Source organism: Diabrotica virgifera, chromosome 2 (assembly GCF_917563875.1).
Source record: "Diabrotica virgifera virgifera chromosome 2, PGI_DIABVI_V3a".
NCBI classification, from domain to species: Eukaryota; Metazoa; Arthropoda; class Insecta; order Coleoptera; family Chrysomelidae; genus Diabrotica; species Diabrotica virgifera.
Genome location: NC_065444.1, coordinates 158221291 through 158246705, shown reverse-complemented (window position 1 = coordinate 158246705; position 25415 = coordinate 158221291). Strand labels below are relative to the sequence as shown.

Genomic DNA, 25415 nt, shown 5'->3' with positions numbered 1-25415 from the left:
TTTCGTAATCTGACGTTCCAAATTTTTAAACTGTTTCAAAATTAAAACTTCCTCTGTTGCAGTGTTCCCATACATCGAAGTTTGTCCGACTAGACACCGATAAGCTATTAACAAATTTTCAGCTTGCTATTAATCAACTTTTTTTGGTACGCGGGATCCAGGTCTATATGGTTTCCCTTTCGACTTTTACTAAAGATCTTATTTCAATCTGCTAGTTTAATTAACCGTTAACCACTGACTTGCGGTATGTCATACCTTGCCGAAAATACATTGCGTTGTTACACGTGTTTTACAAAAGATTTCTCGAACACCATATGTGTACCTTCTATTGGTGTGTAATTGTACCTGCTCTCACCTGCTGCAGTTTTAGTATGGTTTAGTATTTGAGCTACGTTGACGTAAAGTTTTCTTACGGTATCACGTACCGCATGCCAGTGTTTATGTTTCTTTAGGTATAAGCAATCCAGTGTTTTCTTCCGCTATTAGTATGGCAGCAAGTTCATCCAGTGGTGCTACCTTCAAGTGGAAAGCACTATTTTACTATTTTTGAGTTACCAAGTTTTTTTATAATTCAGCTTATAAAGGATTTTGTAAGAGCCTCCACCTTTTTTTAGTATTATGCATGCCTTCATAATTGTCCTAAAAAAATAAAGTTTATTTGATTTGGAGCAGTATATTATTCTACAGCACTGTAAATAATAATTTCGTAGTTGATGTAAAAAACAAATATAGTGATATAAGAAAAATTCATATTGAAAACAAAGGAGAATAGGCAACGGTATGACATACCGCATGTGAGAGCCTGCGTCCTGAAACATTCACGTCAGTGGTTAGGGGTTAAACGAGATAATAATGTTCGTAACTATGTTCAATTTTTTAGCCAAGTCTACAATTGCATATCCCAGAAAACGGCAGTTCTCGTCAGTGGCGCACAACCCCACTATATGCGATGCTAACACGAAATTGTCGATTTTATAAATCTGAGTAAATTGAATATTGGGCCAGATTCTATCTTAAAGTTTAGGAAAATACTTGCCTATCCATATGTCAACCATTCATTTTGGCCCAAGGGTGTGGATTTTTCGGCCCTCCCCACTTAGGGTCTGTTTTTCGTTCTTGTCCCCAAAACTCTTAAAAATTTCGAAAATTTAAGTCCCATCTCTAGAGCTTCTAATAGTATTGATACTTACCTTTATCTATATATATATATATATATATATATATATATATATATATATATATATATATATATATATATATATATATATAAATTCTATAACAATTTCTATATAAGGGGGAAATGTTTGTATGTATGTATAAAATTTACACCGATCTGATTTTTTTCTGTTTCAAGAGATGGTCAGGGCCGATTCAGAAGCGGTGTAGTTTGTGACTTTTGACCACCCATAAGCCAGCTATAGGACTGGGTAGGTATAAAACGGAATATTTTTTTAGTGGTATATATCTAGGTTCAAGGGGAGACAGGAAAACCAAATCAATAGCGTTGAGTTCAGCTTTCAGATGGTGCCTAAGTGGTGTGGATGAGACATACACGCGGCTCAGTAGAGCCGAAAAACGGAAAAGCCAAACTTTGAAAATTTTGGTTTTTCGACAATTACTCAAAATTTCAACCCACGAATTGCGCCAATAGCTGAGCGTTTGTAGGAGGACTCTAAACGCGTCCAACGGTGTATACCTCATATTTGGTAAAAATCGAATGTTTAAATTATAGGCTTCATAAATATGATCAAATCAATTTCCTATGGGAAAAACGGTTTTTCAAGTTCAATAATTATTGCAGACCTAAGTGGAAGAAGGGGATATATCACATTTTCTAAAATTTTGAGTTTCCTAGTGAATGAAGCCCCTATACTGTACCTCTAAAAAGCTTAATAATAAATATTCTAGTAGATGAAGGTGGTATGTAACATGTAAAAGACGACTCTTGAATGTAAGAAGGAGGTATGAAACATTTGTTGTTTTTTTCAGGTTTAAATTGTTTTTAACTCGAAAACGATTTTCTTTAGAGAAAAATTACAAAAGTCCATTTTTGTTTCCAATGATCAAACGAACCTAAAATATTGTCTACCGAGCCGACAAAATTGATTTTTGTAATTTGTTTATTTTTATAATAAATGTAACAATTACTTCGAAATTATGGCATTTAGGTATAGGGAATATGACACAAAAAATAATCAGCATTTCTTAAGAATTTGAAAACGCAAAAAATATATAGGGTGTTCCATTTGAAATAAGAAAGTTCATTAGATTTCCACAAAAACGGAAGATCTGAAAACCATGTAATTACATACTACTATAATATCGTCCGCATTAGAAAACCCCTACACAGCAAAATCCATAAAAAATCGTCCAAGCCGTTTCCGAGATAATTGACGCTTTCCATACATAAAACTCACTCTGTATAATATACTCACTCCATTTAATAATACAAGGCAAGGTAGACGGAAGAACAAGGGGCAGGTCGAAGAAGATCGTCATGGCTTAGAAATATTTGAGAATGGTTTAACAGATCCTCTGCATCCCTTTCCCATAGCCAATTTGATAGCCAAAGCTCGATAATCGAGCACGGCACATCAAGAAGAAGATTATTTTGTATTCAATTAGATAAATTTCTGTTAAACTGATTATAGAATATTATTTCATGCAACATACCCTCTTCAAACATTCAGATAAAGGATAGTTATACAAACTAAAATTAATGGAAAAAGGCGGTATGTACAGTTTTTATTTATTTTTAGAAAAAATACTAAAAATAAAAACAAAATATCAACATTATATGTAAAGGAATGCTTATAGCAATACAAATAAAGCCAAATAACAAAGACGATATTTTTACCATAAAAGTAGAGGAATAAAAACTTTAACTGCCCATATCTTAAAAGTTAGGCTTTGTAACATACCCTCTTCTTCCACTTAGGTCTTCAATTGCTACAATACCTTTAGTTGTCATACTTGACCTTGATTCCATCAGATACTATTTGTAAATACGTTTCAAACTATGTTTATTGATCAAAATCGGTTACGTCGTTTAGAAGTTATCGAGCTCTAAAAGTATAATCCATTTAACCATTATCGCCGAAATGGTTTATATAGTTATAGTGGTTTCGATACTAAATTTGATCGGGCACTCTGAGATCATTTGCCGGACATCCCAATATTTTTTTAATATATTTCGAATAGAAAAAATCTAGCGTACATTCGATGTACACAAAAAATTATATTGAAAAAAAATATTAGGATGCCTGGGATATGAACTCGGATTGTCCTATCACAAGTTTAGTGTTGTAACCACTAGATCATTTGGAAGATAATGCGACAAAGGCGACCATTTATAACGCTTAACGTCTAATCGAGAAACATTACTTTCAACTTTATACATTTATTTTATAAAAAACTTTGAAAATCTCCTGATACAAGAATAAAAAACCACTAACGCCGTGAAAATGAGTGGCGCACACAATATTCTAGCTACAAAAGTGGTGATATGAATAGTACGTGGCACGAAAATGAATTTTCATTTTGATCGAAAATAAAATTCTAGTTTTATTTTGAAAGATTTTTCCATAATATTTGCTAAATGCGAAGCAAAACGCACCACAATAGGGTTTCAAAATGCCAACTGTATCAAAGTTACTCTTTTGTGGCACGTTTTACTTTAGCGCGCATACGGGTAATATGACCGATTACATTACCCGTATGCACGCCAATGATAATTATAAAATTCTTAATTGTATCTCAAAAAATGTACAATAACTACATCTTAAAACCCACCAAATTTCATTTGCATATCTCAACCGGTTTTAAAGCAATACATAAATCGTCAGTTTGCAAGAAAAAATTTAACATCCTGTATCTCGGAAATGAAGCATTTTCATACATACGATTGTCAAGCAAACTGTCATTATTTTTTCATGCAGAATTACCCCTTAAAGTTTGTCGCATTTATTTAGAAACACCCTGTACTGATGAAGAACATGGTTAGTTGTTAAAGTACCTAACTGTTGTATTATCCAACATAAGAAAATGAATCAAAAAATAGAATGTTAAAAAAACCCGAGACTATAGTTGAGATTTAATTTCAGTATTTTATAAATGCTAGAATATTCCACATGGTGTTGCGATCTTTGAGAAAAAAACACAGCTTGATTCGTACACCTGGTATACAATGAAAAGTTACCTGTTTAGCGACAATATTATTACAGCGATATTGTTAAAGAATAAGGCTATGACATATTAAAAAAATTGCTTAAATGTAACAACAGGTTTAGGAGATAAGGGACATCAAAACTGCCCATTTTTTGGGATGCCCGTTTTCTCTGACGCGCAGTGTAGTTAAAAGTAAACAGTAAAAGTTTAGGTGTAAAATATAATGCATATTTTAAAGTGACATTAATATTAATATAATATATTATTTATAATAAAAAATAGTTATACTGAAAGATTTGTATAAACAAAATTGTTTTTTGTAGCTTTTATTTATTTGCATGTATGTAGTTGCTTCTTAACCTTTAAGTAGTCGCGTGGCTTATGTGATGTAAGTTAGTAGTCGCGTGGCGACATTTATCGCCAGTGTAATAAAAGGTACCTATTGTTTACATCTTTTTAGTAGGTAATTATTTGTTTCTTGTACATTATTATAATATTGTAAATGAATATACTTAATAAAAATTTATAAAATCTGCAATAAAAAACTAAAACTGATAATTAAAAATACATCATTTATATGAAGTATCGCTGTTATAATAAATTAAAAATAAAATATTGCAACAAATTACAAATGTTACAAAATCTACAAATAAATGATTACAAAAAGTTGCAAATAAATAAAAAAAAATTCGAAGCATGATATCAGTATTACCTATTAGAAAAGGCGAAAGCGGCGGGTTCGTTGGGAAAAATATTCCCATGAGATTTTTTTGCATAATTACATTCGTCAGACATCCCAAAATAAGGTTCAAGAAGTCGCCCACGTGAAAAGTGGGCCAAATTTTTTTTTTTTATTTTTTTATTCAAATTGCCAAAATCAATATTTTTTGCCCGGACAATTTTTTTGTAGGTTTCTTCAACTATTCTGGATAAAAAGGTTTCTTATAATTTTTCTCTAAAGCTGATCGTTTTCGAGTTATAAGCAATTTAAAATTGAAAAAAACGAAAAATGGCAATTTCCAAGGATTAATAAATTGGTTAATAGTGATTAATGAAAGTCAGAAAGTGACAATCAAAGTTTAAATGCCCCCCCCCCCCCTACAAGATCCCAAAGAAATTTTTGCCATTATTTTATTACTACGCTGTTATTTTTAAGTAAAAATATTGAGCGCCATGCATCGCCTATTTTCGTTTTTTTTTTCAATTTTAAATTGCTTATAAGTCGAAAACAATCAACTTTAGAGAAAAATTATAAGAGACCTTTTTTATCCAGAATGGTCCAAAAAAACCTACAAGAGAAGTCCGGTACAAAAATATTAATTTTTACAATTTGATTAAAAAAAATTGTTAAAAAAATTTGGCCCACTTTTCACGTGGGCGACTTCTTGAACCTTATTCTGGGATGTCTCACGAATGTAATTATGCAAAAAAATCTCATGGAAATATTTTTCCCAACGAACCCGCCGTTTTCGCGTTGTTTATATTTGAAATGATAAGTATTAAAAATAATAATATTTGGATACTCGCAAATTATTTTGGACCGCTAATCAAAAATGATTATTATCAAATATTTAATTACTGTCACAACAACTGTCAATGTCAACTTTGATTGGGTTGCTGAAAACATAATTATTGATTACAATTATAAAATTAGTTAATCAATTATGTTAATAATTGTTATGTTAATTGATTAACTAATCTCAGAATTATAATCAATTATGTTTTCAGCAACCCAACCAAAGTTGACATTGACAGTTGGTGACAGTAATTAAATATTTGATAGTGATCATTGTTGATTAGCGTTCGAACAACCGGTCCTAAGGGAATAATTCGATGATTAGTTATACAAATATTCTTAGTTCAAAATATACACTCGAATTGGTGTTGGCGACAAATGTCACCAGGCTACTACTTAAATCAATCAATCAATTATTAATATTCTGTGAGGATTTAGGGAATGGAAAATTGTTTAAAATGGGGTAGAATATTAATTTCGAGATATTGTCCTGGTTTATAATTTTCAATTATTCGCTTCAAGGTTTGTTTTTGTTTTTCTCTGTGTAGCGCTTACAAGAGTTGTCCTCGAAATTTTGTGTTGAATTTTTGAGAGGGTACTTGAGGACTTTATGAGATGATTTTGTATCTGAGGAGATTTAGTAGTTTGTGCATGGATTGTGTATTTCCGACTTGAAGAAATAAATAAAACAAAAAATTTCTTTTACCGATGATTTGTTTCAGTAGCGGGTAATAAGGAAAATAGTGTTGCGACTATTTCATGGGAGCCAGACATGTATCATTTTGCAACGAAATTAGGAAACGCCAAAAACCAATCTACCTTTTCACTCTAGCTGTCCGGAGTAAGGATATTGGGTTTAGGGGATGCGAGTTCGAAACCCTTAAGGAATATGCTCCAGGTGATCTGCATACTCGTCTGAAAGTTGGTAGATGCATATTTGTATAATAGTTGACGATGGAAGAACTTTTCTGTTTTTGGGTCTTTAGACTCGTACACTTCCAAAGGTTGAACAGATTTTTAGGGTATCTTAGGCTTCGGAATATTGTCCGTTCATGATGTCCGTGCAAAATTCGTGTTCCGCGAGATAATCCTTTCAATTAGTGTGGAAATGTTTGAAATGTTATGTATTTATACTCCTGAGGTGTAATCTTTACTTAACCTAAACAGAATTCGTCGTTCGGTACCTATGAGTTTTTACCTTTAAGAGTTATTTAAGACGCAGTAAATATTGGATTTGGTTTCTATAATGGGATCAATGTAAGTCGGTCGGTATTATAGTTTTAGAGTGTGTTCTATCAACCCTTCTTGCAAGTGGACATAGTAGACGTGCTTTGTTTCATACTCTATGTAAAGTCGCCTTAAGATCACTATCCCAGTTGATCATCAAGGCCTCCAGATTGGTTGCTATTGGGCTAAAATAGAGAATCTCTTCCACCAATTCCAAGAAACCTTGATTCTTTTTGAGCAGTGAAATGATAGAGATATGACCATGCATCATCATAAAGACTACAGCGGTTCTTAACTTTTTGAGTGATGTACCACCTACAGTTATTTTTATTATTTTTGGTACCACCTATATTTTTAAATTGTATTGTCAATACTTACTAAGTACTACTATTTTAATTTTTGTGTTTGTGTTCTGTGTTTTGTTGTGTACCACCGCCAATAATGATATGTACCACCAGTGGTACATGTACCACAGATTGAGAACCTCTGAATAGACCATGTAGGCTTCTAACGTAGGCATGTCCTAAAAGTTTTTGAGCAAACTATTTATTAAATTCTTATTTAAATAAATAAATTTATTTAATCACTAACTAGTTATCATAAAGTGCAACTTTACAACTCAATACTTAACTAAAATATACTATTGAATTATGTGGAGTGGCCTATTATGCTCTACTAGACGTAAATTTCTTCGAACGTCCCTCATGAGATTCTGAACGGAATTCAGATTAATTTATCTCAGTTTCCGTAAATTCGCTGTCTTAATTGTTCTTCATCTTGGGATTTCCAGCCTCCATGATAAACTTTCGTAGACACTAAAGCCCAAAAATCATGTGTTGGATTTTTTGTGATTTTTTGGATTAGTCTGCGGCAAGTTTAGAAGATATATCGTGTTTAGGAAAAAAGAGTATCTATGTGGTGTTGACGAATCCATATTTCGGTATCGCTTGAGTAATGGCATGCTTCTTGGTCTGGCCAAAATATAATATCGTCATTAGCATGATGTTCGTGGACAAACTGAAGCAATTGTATCTAATATTTCAGAATATTCCTCTACATTGTCCACTTAAAATCCATTGTTTCCTTTCATTTCAGAATTGCTCAAAGTGGAGCACTTTTCGTCCTCTAAAATAATGATTTTTTTTTTTTGGCAAAAGTGCATTCGCCTCAGTTGACGACATCATTTTTGTATACAAAGGAGTTGCGCATGAGAGTATTTGGGGTACGTATGTCTCTTTCGATATGTAAGACCATTCCTCCATAGTTTCAAAGAAATGGTACTCTTAGAAGATCTATGTTGACGAGACAAGGAAATTTTCCTAATAGACATTCCAATCTAGTCTTTTGCTCTTCCCACTAATCTTTCTGACCTCTGTGCAGTAAATGCACATATTCTTTCACTCTTTGGTATATTCAGATATATGGTGTTCCCTGCTCATACTCCGTTATTGTTCTATAAATGATTCTGCGTGAAATTATTTCATTCTGTAATATTCGACAGATTTCAGGTTTGGGTACCCTCCCAACCAACTTGTAGATACTTTTTCTTATTTTTATTTTATAGGACATTTTAAAGCAAACATTTTAAAAGAAATGAATCTCGACTGACAGTAGACAAAGTAGACAAACTTTTGTTTCTAGGGGCAAGTTGATATTATTTTGTTTTTGTTAAAATTAAAGCCAATGAATTTTGTGCCAAAACTTTTAGGACACACGTTATCATCTGCCACTACATCTAAAAAATGTGCTTATGGACATATTTAAATTTATGTCAACTTTTCAGGAGATTGTAACTTTTAAGGCATTTTGGAGAGGATGCTGAGTGTTTATCTCCGAAATTCAAAAACGTTGCATTATTCATCTATTATTGTATCCAAGGGAACAGCATGAACAATATTCCATGCATTTTTAACGGTAGGATGGACAGGGTTAGTACCTAATATCTGATAATTCCACACGATTTTTCAGGTAGTCCATGACGATGTCGAAGTTGAGACAAGGTACATAATATTTGGTTTCGTTATCCATAACGAGTTTGATGAATTTACTAATGTTGTCAACTTCTTGCGATTTTACTAGCCACAGCTTAGTTATACGGATGCCCTATGTTTGGGTAAACTCTTCTTTGGAATAGTGCTTTTCTACATTTGAGACGCAGAACAGAAAGAAACGAGTTAATGAAGTGTCTTTTGAAACTGATGGCATTCGAATTTCCTCTGAATTCTAGGATTAGCTGCATTAGAGTCAGAATGTTATCGGATGGACTAGTCCATGGTAAATGAAATTAATGGGAAAGTCTGGAGAGGTTGTGCTTGTGGATATAACCGTAGAAAAGGGTTTGGTAAGTCGTCTAGCTTGTATTTACTGATTTAGTGAAGTTGGGAGAGATGGATAACTTTCTAACTGATCCAGGATCTAACTGGTCTAATTATTCCCGATATTTAGGCGTGGGACTAGATTAATTTGATTAACAGATTTTTCTATTTTCAGTCCAATGGACCGCCTCAGAGCAGAGCCAATGTGACAGAATGAGTAGTAAACCCTCTCAGATAAAGATATCTTATTATAGTGGAGGTAATACTTAAACTGCGGTGTAATACAAATTCGTCGTCAAGCATTAAAAATGCTCCATATTTCCGTTGGTCAAGAGAAAAACTATAAAATGTAATTAAACTTTAAAAACCTAAGAAGATACAGATGTCCTCTGCATTTATCTTTATGGTGGGTGTTTATATTATATTACCCTATTGGTATTATTAGTATATTTTAAATTTAATATTACCTATGCCTACATTTTAAGTATTATGTATACATTTTTTTCCTATGGCCCAGCCAAGCCAGTATTTATTTAATAATATATTTTTTCTTCAAACGTCAAATAATGATGACATTACTTATCTAACTTGATCCTGTCAAAGTTTGATGTCTCCGCCGGCAGCAGTTTTTTTTTCCCATTTCTTTACGGCGGAGGGAAAAATGTTGTCATGGCAACAATATGAAACATGTCACAAAGCAACAATACAAACGTCATTAACAACAATTAAACATCATTTTTATTTATAGTAATATTAAAAGTACAATTAGTTAATGAGGCATTTTCAAAATTGTAACCGTGCAAAAATGTTCCCGACTCTTGATACGCATTGGTAATTGTTGATGATACTGATGGTCGAGCACAACTTTCAGCAATCATTCCCGATGTTGGCGAATCATGAGGGTTTAAAATTTTTTGAGCATGAATTGTACTATTTATGGTTGAAAATTGCTACGTTTGAAGAAAAAATAGTATACTTTATTCGGCAAAGAAGCGACTTTTCTTGACTTGCCCTCTATTACGCGCCTCACTTCGTTCGGCGCGTAATATCGGGCGCGTCAAGAAAAGTCATGCTTCTCCGCCTCATAAAGTAATATACTATTCTCATTAGATTTTATTTCATTCCTAACTTATTTTTTATTCTACGTACGTGCTGAATTTAATTTTTTTTGATAGCGTAATTACTATACAGTGAGCACGTAAAGGTTGGAATAAATTAATTTTCTCGAGAATGGACGACTTTGAAAAAAAATCCCGAAACAGGTCACTTTTTATTTTTAATTTACGACTTCCTGGCATATATTCCATATTAATGACGTCGCCCATCTGGGCGTGATGACGTCATCGAAGATTTTTTTAAATGAGAATGCGGGTCATGTGATAGCTCATTTGAAAGGTAATTCAATTCTCTATTCAGTAATATAAACATTAACATCATTCTTTATACAGGATATCCAAAAAAATATTTTGAATTCAATTTATTACCATAAAAAGAAGAATGTGTGTAATTTATTTAATTCAAAATACATTTTACTGCTATCAGAAAACAGAAAAAAATGTTTATTTGACAAATAAATAATGCTTTTGCTTAAATTCAATATAATAATATTAAAGCAGCCACCCACCCTGCCTGTTGACAGTTTGAACATTTCATTTAAGCGAAAATGAATTTATTCCAACTTTTACGTGCTCACTGTATACAGTGAGCACGTAAAGGTTGGAATAAATTAATTTTCTCGAGAATGGACGATTTAAAAAAAATCCCGAAACAGGTCAATTTTTATTTTTAAATTACGACTTTCTGGCATATACTAGTATATCATACTAGTGACGTCACCCATCTGGGCGTGATGACGTCATCGATGATTTTTTTAAAAGAGAATAGGGGTCGTCTGATAGCTCACTTGAAAGCTAATTTGATTCTCTATTCAGTAGTATAAACATTATCATAATTATTTATACAGGGGGTCAAAAAAAAATTTTTGTGAATTAAATTTGTTGACAGAAAAAGAAGAATGTATGTAATTTGTTTAATTCAAAATACATTTTACTGCTCTCAGAAAACAAAAGAATGTTTATTTAACAAATAAATATTGTTTTTTTGCTTATATTACATATTAATGCAGCCACCCACCTGCCTCTTGACAGTTTGAACATTAAATTTAAGCGAAAAGCGATGATTATTTTTCAAATAAACATTTTTTTCTGTTTTTTGAGAGCAGTAAAATGTATTTTGAATTAAATAAATTACATACATTCTTCTTTTTATGGCAATAAATTGAATTAAAAAAAATTTTTTTGGACGCTCTGTATAAATAATTATATTAATGTTTATACTACTGAATAGAGAATTAAATTAGCTTTCAAATGAGCTATCAGACGACCCCTATTCTCTTTTAAAAAAATCATCGATGACGTCATCACGCCCAGATGGGTGACGTCACTAGTATGATGTATATGCCAAAAAGTCGTAAATTAAAAATAAAAATTGACCTGTTTTGGGATTTTTTTCCAAAATTGTCCATTTTTGAGAAAATGAATTGATTCCAACCTTTACGTGCTCACTGTATATTACTTTAAGCGAAGAATCAATGTTAGCCATTTTTATGCCATAATGGCACCGTCAATATCGTTTATGTAAATTAATTTGTTTAAAAAAGAAAACATTTTATCCATAAGTTTATCTTAAATTAGATGAAGTTTATTATCAACAATGACTTTTCCGTTTGTGGTTGTCGCGTAATTATCAAGCTCAGCTGCTTTGTTTAATGATAATATGCGGTAATTCTTTCAAACACGTCACATACTATTTTATCTATGTATGTATGTGCTCCAAAGTCTTATCTATTATATCTACCTTTGGGGTTTTGTTTTGGTATGGCTAAATTGATTTTCATATTTTTTGACTCATTATAAAATATTAATTTTTCAAGCAAACTTTATCAAATTTTTGTTTTCAATTTAGATCCAAGGTTAGCGATGTTTTACACTAAGTGATATAGACATCAGGTTATCCATTATAAATTATTTTATTTTCATAAAATTTGGTAGGTTTATCGTGGTACGAGAGATTTATCTTCAAAAAAGCATAAATTATTAAATTTCTGACATATTATGCGTTTATATTTTCTGTTTTTATTCTTTTTGAAGTTATACTTCTTTAGGCGCAATTGAGAGTAAAATTTCATAATACTGTGCGCATGCGCACTGATTTGGTGTTAAAATCATCTGTCAATAATTGTTCAATATGGAGATTTTGGATAAACAAATTAATGTTGTGTATATTAGTTTTTATTGCTGTGATGGCAGAGAAACAAGCAAGTTTATAATATTGTAGTGACTTTTTAAATAGTTTTTAAAGGCGACAGGTACGTAATAATTTTAAATGTTTCAGTATCCTAATAAAATATTTCATAGGTACCTACCTATTTGGAAAATTTAAAAAGAACCTGCCAAAATAATATGTAATGCTTTGATTTACGTAATTTGATTACTATCAAAGTTTCTATCAATATTCACCTAATATATTGTTTTCTTACTCTATGTTTTGTTGTATTTTAATATTTCTTTCAATTTCAAATAATTTCAATTCAAAATCAAAATAATTTGGTTAAATTCAGAACCGTCAAAAGTTTAATCCGTTTAGTTAGTTGATCTTCGCACATGATGACACATGGTCTCCGTGGGTAAAAGTTTAAGGTGAATGAATTTCAATACTAACTGCGCTGATAAGCGGGTTCGAACCCCAATGGAAACATTTATTTTTTTATTTTTTCTTATACCTTTTATGATTGTAAGTTTATATTTATTATATAATTTTTTTTCAAAAAATACGTATTTAGTTAAAATTTTTTCCTACATTGTTCAGAAATCATTTGTGGCATTTTTCAATGTGTTTGTTTGTGTGTGTTTTATTCTTTTATTATTTTAATTTTTGGCACTGTTTTAATAAAAAAATTTGAGAAGTAGTAAGTATTAAAATTAGTTTAATATTTAAATAAAATATAAATAAACTGTTTAAAGTATATTAATTTCAAAAATGAATAACCATTTTCAATGTCGTTGCAACACGAAATTACAGCCGCGCGATATTCTAGCGCAATCAAAGAATGCCGCAAGCACCTCTACCGGTTTCGAAAATTATTAGTCTCTCATCAGGAGGCACATATGCTGCTCTCCCTGATCCAACCAAAACAAACCCCGGCGTGCATTAACGGATCGCAACGAACGAAATGGCATAGATGCCCTAGCGGCAACTGCTATCAAAAGTCTAAGTTTTCAGTCTAATGGCATATAAAGCAACATAGTGCTACTCTACATCCCACCCGAAAGAAAACAATGGGAACCTTCTCTGGTTACACCTCCGAGGCTTCTACAATTTGCAAGCCATACGGATGCCGAGACTAAGGAAGATGAGGGAATTTTACAATGTATAATTCACGTCCCATCCAACGAGAATAATTCACGTCCCATCCAACGCGCTAAAGTTCCAACGAGAATAGTTCCCTTTGTACTTCAAACAAAGTAAAGTAAATCAAAAATGAATAACCATTTTCAATGTCGTTGCAACACGAAACTACAGCGATATTCTAGTCCAATCAGAGAGTGCCGCAAGCACTCTACCGGTTTCGAAACTTATTAGTCTCTCATCAGGAGGCACATATGCTGCTCTCCCTGATCCAACCAAAACAAACCCCGGCGTGCAGTTTATATATTGTAAAATTCCCTCATCTTCCTTAGTCTCGGCATCCGTATGGCTTGCAAATTGTAGAAGCCTCGGAGGTGTAACCAGAGAAGGTTCCCATTGTTTTCTTTCTGGTGGGATGTAGAGTAGCATTATGTTGTTTTATATGCCATTAGACTGAAAACTTAGACTTTTGATAGCAGTTGCCGCTAGGGTATCTGTGCCATTTCGTTCGTTGCGATCCGTGACTGCACGCCGGTATTTGTTTTGGTTGGATCAGGGAGAGCAGCATATGTGCCTACTGATGAGAGACTAATAAGTTTCGAAACCGGTAGAGGTGCTTGCGGCACTCTCTGATTGGACTAGAATATCGCGCGGCTGTAGTTTCGTGTTGCAACGACATTGAAAATGGTTATTCATTTTTGATTTACTTTAGTCTGTTTGGAGTACAAAGGGAACGATTCTCGTTGGAACTTTACCGCGCTGAGCAGATGGGACGTGAATTATATATTGTAAAATTCCCTCATCTTCCTTAGTCTCGGCGTCCGTATGGCTTGCAAATTGTAGAAGCCTCGGAGGTGTAACCAGAGAAGGTTCCCATTGTTTTCTTTCTGGTGGGATGTAGAGTAGCATTATGTTGCTTTATATGCCATTAGACTGAAAACTTAGACTTTTATATTAATTTCGTTGAAATCATATTTTAGAAGTATAACTACTTACGTGCGTACAAAGCACATACACATTTGTTTTTATTTGGTGATGATCACCAACTCGTACGCGTCCACTGATGGACATATGTCTCCCTCAGCTCTTTCCATCTGTCTCTGTTTTGTGCGGCTTGCCTCCAGTTACCGATAACATGCTTCAGATCGTCGGTCCATCATCTGGTTGGTGGGCGTCCTCTGCTCCGTAGTGCTTCTTCCCGTGTCCTCCACTCGACAATGCGTTCTGTCGATCGGTTATCTGACAATGTGGCGACGCGTCCTGCCCAATTCCAGCGTCTGTAGTTTTTTTCTACGACGTATTTTTTAGATTCGGTCCCTCAGGGAGACACCCAACATCTGGGGAGCCCTCTGAGTTACAAAGTTTGGGGTTTTAAGCCAAAAATTTTTTTAATGGCTTAAAACCCCAAACTTGTTGGCAAACTACTCAAATTTTAACTAAAAGTCAATTGCAATGCCAAGAGAACTAAGACGCTCAAATTTCCATGAACTGAACGAGTTTGATAGGCGGCGAATAGTTGGCCTAAGAGAACTTAGACTTTCTTCTCAGGAAATCGTGGATAGGAATCACATGAGTTTTGACAATATGTTAAGATGCTATAGGATATGGGGACAAGCAGGCCGAACACGAACATCGATGGGCAAAGGCCGGGATTGAAAAAACAACAGGGCATCAAGATTATCGCCATAGGTTCTAAGAGACTGCTGCTGCACTACCAGATATATTGTAAATCAATGCTTTGCATAACATGAAAGACCAATAATTATCATGCGAACAATTTATCCTCCAAGTCACATTTTCGGCCTCTTTTTATTTCGGCAGCACTGGGTGATACCCCTGAACATAAACCTAATCATCTTGAATGGTTCAGAGAAATATCAGATTATGACCAGGAATGAAATGCGGTTGTCTTTAGTAATGAACCTAGATATTGTTTAAGGATGCACGATAGGCGATCCAGGGTCTGAAGCGATGACGTGGTAAAAGACGAAATCGACAGTATTGTGTGGAATCCACCGCAATCTTGGGGTTAGGTTGTGGGGTGCCATTGCTTAGGGTTCAAGATCACCTCAAATCTTAGTCAAATGGATCATGACAACTCAGTGATACGTACAAGAAATTCTGAAACCGCATCTCATACCCTACCTTCACACACTTTAACATGCAATTTTTCAGCACGATAACGCCATCCCACACATTGCGAGAGTCACCATGAACTTCTATTTGATCTGGCCCTCAATCTTGCCCTGGCCCAGTAGATCCCCAAATGTATCCCCATTTGAACATGTGTGGGACATGATGGATCGGAAACTTCTTAATGGAAAGTATCCTACTTAATCTTTGCGAGCACTTCAGTAGGAGTTATTTAGGGCATATAACGAGATACACCAGAAATATATTGATTGACTATACGAGCCCAGGTGCATCCAAGTTATGGATGCACCTGGAAGTTGCTCACCGAGCTGCATAAACAAATTCTTACTTGATTTACTTCTGTAAGTTGTTTCAATGATACTGAAATTTTAAACGTTTGTTGATTTTGCTAATCCGTATAATTACGCCAAATATTTTTAAAATATAATAATTCATAATGGGTGTTCGGATTTTAAGCATAACTTTGTATAAAATTGTAACCGTTTAATAATTTTAGTGGAGACAATAGTTAAAACAGATTATCCCAAGTAATTTAAAGCTCTCCAAGTGAATTTATTATTTAACTTTTTCATATTCTCATAATCTTATAGAATTCATTTGTTTTTTATTGACGTACTTCTAAAATATAACTGCAACATTTTTAAGAAATAATAATTTGGAACAAATAATACATCATTTAATAGCTCTTTTGTGTCACTCAGTATGTTTGCTTTCACTAGATATTTAATCAAATTTTCATAATGGTGGAGACCAATAAAGTAATAAAGAAAAAGAAATAATTTTCATAATTTAATTATTAAATAGAGTCAAAACGAACGAACGACGAAGTTGTGGAAATTATAAATATTAGCCGCAACGGTAAAACCTGAAAAACGTTCTGAAAACGGAAATCATAAATGCCATTAATCAACTCAAAACAAATAGGATTTTGTTCAGTCGCATTTATGATACAAGAAAGATACCCCAAGACTGGTTAGAATAAATATTTATCCCACTACGGAAAAGCCAAACCCACAGCACTGCAACGATTTCCCTCTGATAATGCTTATCAATCATGCAACGTAGGTTCTATTAAAAGCCATACATAGCGGAATCTATAAAAGTGTGAAACAATAATCGGAAACGATCAGTTTGGATTCAAAACTGGCATGGAAATGAGACAAGCTATGCAGGGCCCCCGCAAGGCTGAGCGGCGCCCGCGTGCTGGATATATTTTGGCGCCCTTTAAATCTACCTATATCCAGTTATGAAATAAGTCTATAATTTTTTATTGTTTACTCGCAATAAAACAACAGAAATTGCAAGAACTCAAATTTTATTTTTCTTGTAAGTAATTTTACTGATAATGGCAAAAAAATAAATAAAACGTTAATATGTATGTTATGTACGTTAAGGGCATAGGCGTAAAATTTCGGGCCAATGTTTTTTAAATGCATTCATTCTTTTCAAATCAATAGAGAATTCAATTTATAGCAAAATATATTTTACAGGCTTTTCTCAGTAAGTTAAGGTGAAAGGCGGAAAATGTCGCCTGTCAAAATTTTCAATCTGTTTTAAATGTATTCATTTTTTTTCGAATCCTTGAAAACTAATAAGTATTTTTGAAAAATTTAAACGCAGAATGAAAGGTTACATTATTACGGAGAGCCAAAAATTCCTTAGAATGACCAAAAATTCTTTTGAATGAGATATTTGAAATTAAAAATTATACTAAATTTTTTCTTTTTTTTTACTCCTGTAATTTATTAAAATAAACATTATAGAAGTTTTCAGTGACTTCCGGCACTCGGTAATAATGCAATCTTTCATTCTGCGTTTAGATTTTTCAAAAATTCTTACATATTAGTTTTCTCAGGATTCGAAAAAAAATAATGCATTTAAAACACATTAGCGCGAAATTTTGCGCCAACGCCCTTAAATCTATAGAAATCGATATCTTAAATCTAAATTGAATTAAGTGAGTGTTTTTCTAAATTTGACGGCAGCAAATTATTTTATATCTTTAAAATCAATTTCATTGACGAGCTCTTGCTCGATTGTTAATATTACCAAACCAGATAATCTTTCCTGTACCATAGTACAGCTCAAACAATTTTTAATTAACTTTAATTTTGAAAATGATATCTGACTAGAAGCAAAAGACACCGGTAAAGTGAGGATGATTCTTCATGAAACAGTGATATTTGGTAAAGATGAAGTTAGATTATTTCAAATATATATTGAAGAATGTCAAGTGGATCTGATGAGTTAGGTAATTAAAGTGCCTAACTATAAAGATTTTATCTCGCTAAATAAATCAGTTGCATCAATCTTTACTTTTGCCTCCGTCTTTACTAGATCAGTTATCTTTTGTTGGAGAGCAAGACAATGTTTTAAAATATCATGGTCACTTAATGTAAAACTATCACTGAAAAAACCAAAATCATTATCATAATAAGAAATCGTATCAAATCTACTATTTAATGAATTTAACCAATTATTCTAAAAAAAAATAATATTTTAAACGCGGTTTTTGGATCTTGAAATGTCTCTTTTCTATGTTCATAATCGAAAAATTTTGGTTTATATTTTCGCCTCACAATATTTAACGAAGAAAAACCTTGTTCATCAGCTGCCAATTTTCCCGCTGGGGCAATTATTCCTTCAACAACATTTTCATCTCCACGAATTCCATTTTTTTGGCCATTGGCATGGTACAGTTGATTTCACATTCAGATTATAGTGTAATGTATAGTGTGTGTGTTGAGTAAATGTCTTGTTATATAGTAAAATCTCTTTCATTGTCTTTACCAAGAGACGCTAATTGTATCCGAACGTCTGCACTCCCTTCACCGATCCCACAAGGATAAAAATTATTTCTATTAACTGATTTTTAATAAAAAAAATTTGATACTCAGCTGGGATTCACAACTCACAACCCTTGGATCCAAAGGTCGGCTCTCTTACCATTGAGCCACACAGGGCCGGCGATAACGGGCCTGTAAGTGATGCACTGCAGGCGGGCGCCCCTATTTGTTGGACGCCAAAATGAGCTTTTTGCTGCTGGTGTTACACAAAATACATACTAATTTTAAAGAGCTAAGGTGGCCTATGCTAGTTTTGCAGGCGGGCACCTTATACCTTACCGCCGAGAACCACAGAAGAGGGAGGCAGTAATTTTTAAAATGATCAACGAGTCTTTAAATACTTTTGATATAGTTTAATGTCAATAATTATTGTTACACGTTGTATCATTTTGCTTATAATATTAATCCGGAATAAACATGATACCAAATAATCATTATGATCTCTATAAATAAATCTAAATGATTGAATATTTAATAGTAAAGAACTTGCTTTATATCTACTTGCTCCCATAATTTCAAAAACGGTAGTTTAGAAATAAATATAAAGGTACATATTATTTTTATTTTACTATCTATGCCTTTTTATATCATGTATTATTTATCAAATTGAGTGTTTCTATTAAATTATTAAAAAATCTATTTAACCCAAAATCCAACCTTTCCACCGTCAAAATTTATTTTTCAAAATTTGAATTCCTCGTCTCAAAAAAACCCCGATGCCAAATGTTTATGAAATTATTGTAATTTCAAAAATCCACGAAAGTTTCAAAGCTGGACATAATATTACAACCCAACAAGTTTTGACCTCTAAACAATTTTTTACAATTTACGAATAAGTACTGCAAAATAGGTATTCCGATATTATGCTGTTTTAAAAAAATACAATAATAGTAATAAATTATTAACACCAAATATAAAATAAGATTTTAATTATTTTTTCACTAATAACACATTTTTTTTATTTTTGAAATTTCTCCAGATGTTCGTTAAAAATGTAAAATTAAAATTGTATAAAAAATGAATATCTCGTTAAAATAAATATTTCTTATTTGCCAAACCTTCGGTTTGGCGCCCTTTTGGGGCTGCGCCCGCGTGCGCCGCACGCGTTGCACGCCCGGTTACGGGGGCCCTGAAGCTATGTTCAGTTTACTCTTCTGGCTCAAATGCTACGGGAAACAGAAATATATATGTACATATTTTTATACTTCATAAACTTCGAAAAAGTATTTGATAGACTGATACACGATTTACTATTAGAACGTTTGCGGTTTGCGAGAACGCGGTTTAAATAAAAAGAACATTAAACTGCTAAAAACTTGTACTAGATCCGAAACGAGATTTATAATCAAAGTTTCTACGTCCCCAGAAGTAGAAATTCGGAGAGGAGTTAGAGAGGGATGTGTTATCACCTCTGCTCTTTAATCTTTACTCCGAGTTTCTATTTAAGGAGATACTGAAGAATTCCAAAGACAGAGTCAAAGTGAATGGCGTAAATATCAACATAATCAGATACACCGATGATACGGTGTTGATTGCGGATTCTGATTTAGGTTTATAACAAATTATTAACAAGATCAACCCTGCTGGTGAGAAATTTGGTATGAAAATAAACATTAATAAAACCAAAGTGATGTCAATTTGAAAAAATCAAAATGTATCTCAACCTCGCCCAATATACAGGCACATTTTAGAACAGGTCCACAAGTTCAAGTACCTAGGATGTTGAATCGATAGCAGTCGACATCCTGATCTAGAAATAGGATCGATAATAAAATAGGTCGAAAATCTTTCGAAAAAATCAAAAGATTACTATGTGATTCTCAATTATTATTTGCTGATTTTTTTGTGTAATTCTGTTTGAATTATTACACAATGAATTACACAAAAACTGAACCAAACTTAAACAGAACTACACAAAAAATACATCAAATAAAACATCTAAAGACTTAATCATACACATATTTTAATATTTTAAGATTTCAAGGTTACAATAATAAAACAATAATAAAACAAGTGAAGAAAAAAAGAGGGTACAAAATGGGCAATAGAGAGATAAAAATACTTTGTTACGCTGATAACACCGTGTTAGTAGCAGAGTGCGAAGACGACCTACAAAGATTATTGCACGAGTTCAACATTAACGCAAAAGAAATGAATATGAAAATATCAGACCAAAAACAAAAAGCTTAGTAATTGCCAAAGAAACAATAAGATGCAAATTGGAATTAAACAATCAAATTATACAACAAGTAATGACTTTCAAATATCTGGGAATTAATCTATCAGCCGACAACAATATCGAAGAAGAGGTAAAAGACCAAATAATTAAAGCCAGTAGAACGGCTGGATGCCTAAACGACACAATTTGGAAAAACAAACACCTAAGATTGGAAACAAAGGCCCGAATATATAAGTCAGTTATTAGGCCAGTTATGACTTACACGGCCGAAACAAGACCAGATACAAGCAAAACACGAAGACATCTGGAAACCAACGAAATGAAGATCTTAAGAAGGATTGCTGGAAAAGGACTACAGGATAGGGTAAGAAGTGAGGAAATCAGACGCATATGTGGAGTAGACAATATAAATACCTGGGTAAAGAACAGAAAAGAAGAGTGGAATGAGCACATAAGCAGGATGTCTGAATCAAGGATAGTAAGAATAGCCAGGGACAAGTCACCGTTAGGCAGGAGAAGTATAGGACGCCCAAGGAAAAGATGGAATGACAACTTAGGGGCAGAATGAAAGGCACCGTTGAAGAAAAACAGGCAGTACTGCCTATATAAAAGAAGAAGAAGAAGAAGAAGAAGAAGACAATAAAAAAGGGGACCAACAAATACTAATCAAAATGTGACAACCACTAGACTAATATATACTATGCGTTTTTATGTTCGTATGCGGTAAGTACTATGTTTTGTTCATCATTTTTTACACACAAAAAAATCAGTAACTGGAGAACAGGGGCCTTTGACCAGCACCCACAACATACATCATTGGGTAACATTAACCATCAACAGTTAACGAAACTATACAATATCTTGTACTGATAGACTAAACTTTTTTGTGGGCCTCTCGATGCTGTACAACATGTAAACAGCGAAACCGGTCACATCATCTAACTTTAATGTAATAAAACCTTAATACAGATTGTGAGTAGAGGACCTTACCTACCCTTACTTAATAGGAATTCCTTTTACTACAATGCCAGCTATTTTGTTGTCCAACACCTAGTGCATAATAACTTCCTGAGTATGAGCTGAATAGCAATGAGAAAGAATGCAACCCTTGCTGTACCCCTCTTTTAATTTTAATGTTCTCTGATTGTTTCTTACCTATTTTTATGTGCCAAATCTGGTTATAACATAAGTTTCCTTCTTCTTCTTCTTCTTCTTGTAATAGGACTATATCCTGTTTCTTCTGTTACAGTCTTTGCTGCAATCCGGAGCTCCAACTCTCGTACCATCGTTTTCTGGGTGTTCCTATGGGTCGCTTGGTGTTGGGCTTCTGTGTTTCCGCCCAATGCGCCATACGTTCAGGGTCCATCCGATCTACGTGGATCTTATATTAACACTACCTATAACTTCATCCATTATTAAATTAAATAATCATGGACTGAGGCTGTCCCCTTGTCTAATGCCTGCATTGATTTTAGTTTCTTCCGTGAGCCCCTGTGTGGTTTTAATTCATGTTTTGTTGGATCTATTGAGCTCTTTGATTATGTTTCTATACCTCTGACCTAAGTTTTTCTTTTCAAGGATAGTGAGCACGTCCTTTAATCGTACTCTGTCGAATGCTTGTTTCAGATCTACAAAGCATGTGAACATGGGCTTGTCGAATTCTATTGATTTCTCAACTAATTGTCGCATTATGAAAATAGCGTCTATTGTAGATCTGTTTGGGCGAAAACCCTGTTGTTCTTCCGATACACCGGCTTTCTTATATATTTTTTGGGATAGAATTTTTGTCAATAGTTTTGATGTAGAATTGAGTAGTGTTATTCCTCGGTAGTTCGTAGGATCTGTCTTTACGCCTTTCTTGTAGATGGGTATTGTTATACTCTCTCTCTCTCCATTCGTCTGGTACTGTCATGTTGTTTACAATTTTCTGGAATAATGTTGTTATCTCTTCTATTATTTTTGTACCTCCGTATTTAATTATTTCATTTGGTATATTATCCGGACCTGGTGATTTTCTATTTTTTGATCTTTTGATTGCTTCGTTTACTTCTTCTTGGGTGGTGTTGTCATTCTCTGTTTCTTCTTGATGAATGTTTTGTAGGTCATTTCTTTGTACTGCATTATTATCGTCCTTATCGTCTTTGTATAAATTCTCGAAATGAGTTACCACTTCTTCTGGTTTTATTGCGTTAATTTGTAATTCTTCGGTAACCGGCTTCTTCCTGTTCCTCAACATGTTTCATACCTTCCTTTGACCTCCTCGTAAATCATGTTTCATATCATTTCAGAATTTTTCTCAATATATTTGTTTTAGATCTTTGATTCTGTTAGTTGTTATATTTCTTTCTGATTTATATCTTTGATAATCTTCTGGGGTCCTATTGTTAATATATCTTACGTATGCATCTTTCTTCTCTTTTTCTAAATCTTTGACTTCCTGTGTGAACCATGGTTTTTGGTTTCTGCCGCTGTTTATGTTAATTGTTATTTCTCCAATGGCTTCTTTTGCACTACTAGTTATATAATTTTTTATTTCTTCCCATGCTTCGTTTATATTGTCTGTGATTTCAATAGGGCTAAGATTGATCTTTTCCTCAAGTCTTTTTTGGTAGAGATCCTTAGTACTGTCGTCTTGTAGGGATTCTATGTTGAACTTGGTGATGCAGTTAAGTTTCCTATTATCCTTATATCTCGCATGTCTGTTTGCATTTGTTTCAAAATTATCGTCAGTTGGTCGTGCCGAACTCTGCCAAATGCCTTTTTATAATCTATAAAGCAGGCATACACATAATTGTTCATATCCAAAATAGTGCCTTTCTCTGTGCATCTTGGCATATTTCGATTTATCTACAGATTTAATGATCCTCCTGTTCTCCATTGAAAGACTATTATTATACAAGGAAAGTTGGAAGGCCAAAGATCACGAAAAAGACCCCAACAATATGGATCGACCAAATTACAGGACTATGCAAAAGACCTATGCATGAGTTAAAAGAAATAATCAGAGACATCTTTGGAGACGGACAATACACAACACCACGTCTACCACTATACTCCATCCGGGGAGCCAGGATTGAAGAGAGAGATCTCCATTAAGTAGTAGAGAGTATTTCGTCGGTCATCCAGTCTTTTTCTCGAACTTTTTATTGAGTTCAGCTTAACTTATTTGTAATATAGTCCCTTTTAAGTTTTTCCATTGGATGTTTGCATCCTGACCTTCTCGAAGCTACGCAAGCATCTGGATATGCCTTTGCGGATTGATATAATTTCTGTATCGTCTTCATATACTTGTCATTTAATATTATTTACATTAATTTTAATTATCAACGGTTGACCATCTGTTTTGTATTACACAGATTATTGAGAAGAAACTGGCCGTCAACCAGGAGGTGCATCTGTTATATGTGGACTTAAGAAAAGCGTATGATAGCATCCCACAAAACAAACTATGGGAAGCATTAGAGAAAACCAATATAAGCGCAAATTTAATAACAGCGACGAAACAATTGTATACCAAAACTGCATCAAGGGTGAAAATTGGAAGCAGGCTATCGAGAGGATTCCAAATTAGCAAAGGCCTAAAACAAGGGTGCTGCCTTTCACCGACATTATTTAAGATCTACCTCGAACAAACTCTAAAACTTTGGAAACGCAAATGCAAAAACATGGGATTACCGATCAGCAACAATACAATATACACTTTGTCATTTGCAGACGACCAACTTGTACTAGCGCAAGACTACGATGATATAGAATATATGACAAGGAAATTAATAGAGGAGTACAAAAAAGGTGGTTTGGAAATAAACATAAAGAAGACCGAATATATGTGTATCGGTGGGACACAGCAGGACCTTACACTGGGGAATGGCGAAATTATTAAACATTGCGACGCATATAAATACCTGGGTATGACCATCACACAAGAAGGAAGCGTAGACCGGACGATAGAAGAAAGAAACAACCAGGGAAGAAAAGCAATTACCCTTCTCAATAGCATCCTGTGGGACCAGTCAATATCAAACAACAACAAACATAGAATATACAATACAATTGTTAAGAGTATAATCACTTACAGCAGTGAAGTATGGCAAATAAAAGAAAGATACAAAAGAAAACTTGAAGCAACAGAAATGGATTTCTGGAGGCGCTCAGCAGGAAAATCAAGATTAGAAAGGGTAACCAACAACAGAATTAGGGAAATAATGAATGTGAAACACACAATAGTAGATGACATTAGTACCAAACAGCTTAGATGGTATGGACACGTACAAAGAATGTCCGAAGAACGACTCCCGAAACAAATCCTAACGTGGACCCCTCATGGTAGACGAAAAAGAGGAAGACCCCGCCTTAGTTGGAGAGAAGGCATAAATCGAGAAATGAGAGAAAGAGAATTGGATGAAGACCTTTGGATGGACCGAAGTGAATGGCGACTAGGCATCGGAAGACGTAGGAGAACGTTTTAAAACCGATATATATATATATATATATATATATATATATATATATATATATATATATATATATATATATATATATATATATATATATATATATATATATATACATTAATTTTACGAAATGTATTCTGATTACTTTTT

General features: G+C 33.6%; 1 protein-coding gene across 2 annotated transcripts in view; it reads right to left on the bottom strand.

The window, feature by feature from the left end:
* Nucleotides 1-25415, bottom strand: part of LOC114330641 (probable RNA-directed DNA polymerase from transposon BS) — a 212038-nt gene that overhangs the window by 132448 nt on the left and 54175 nt on the right. The window lies entirely within an intron of this gene.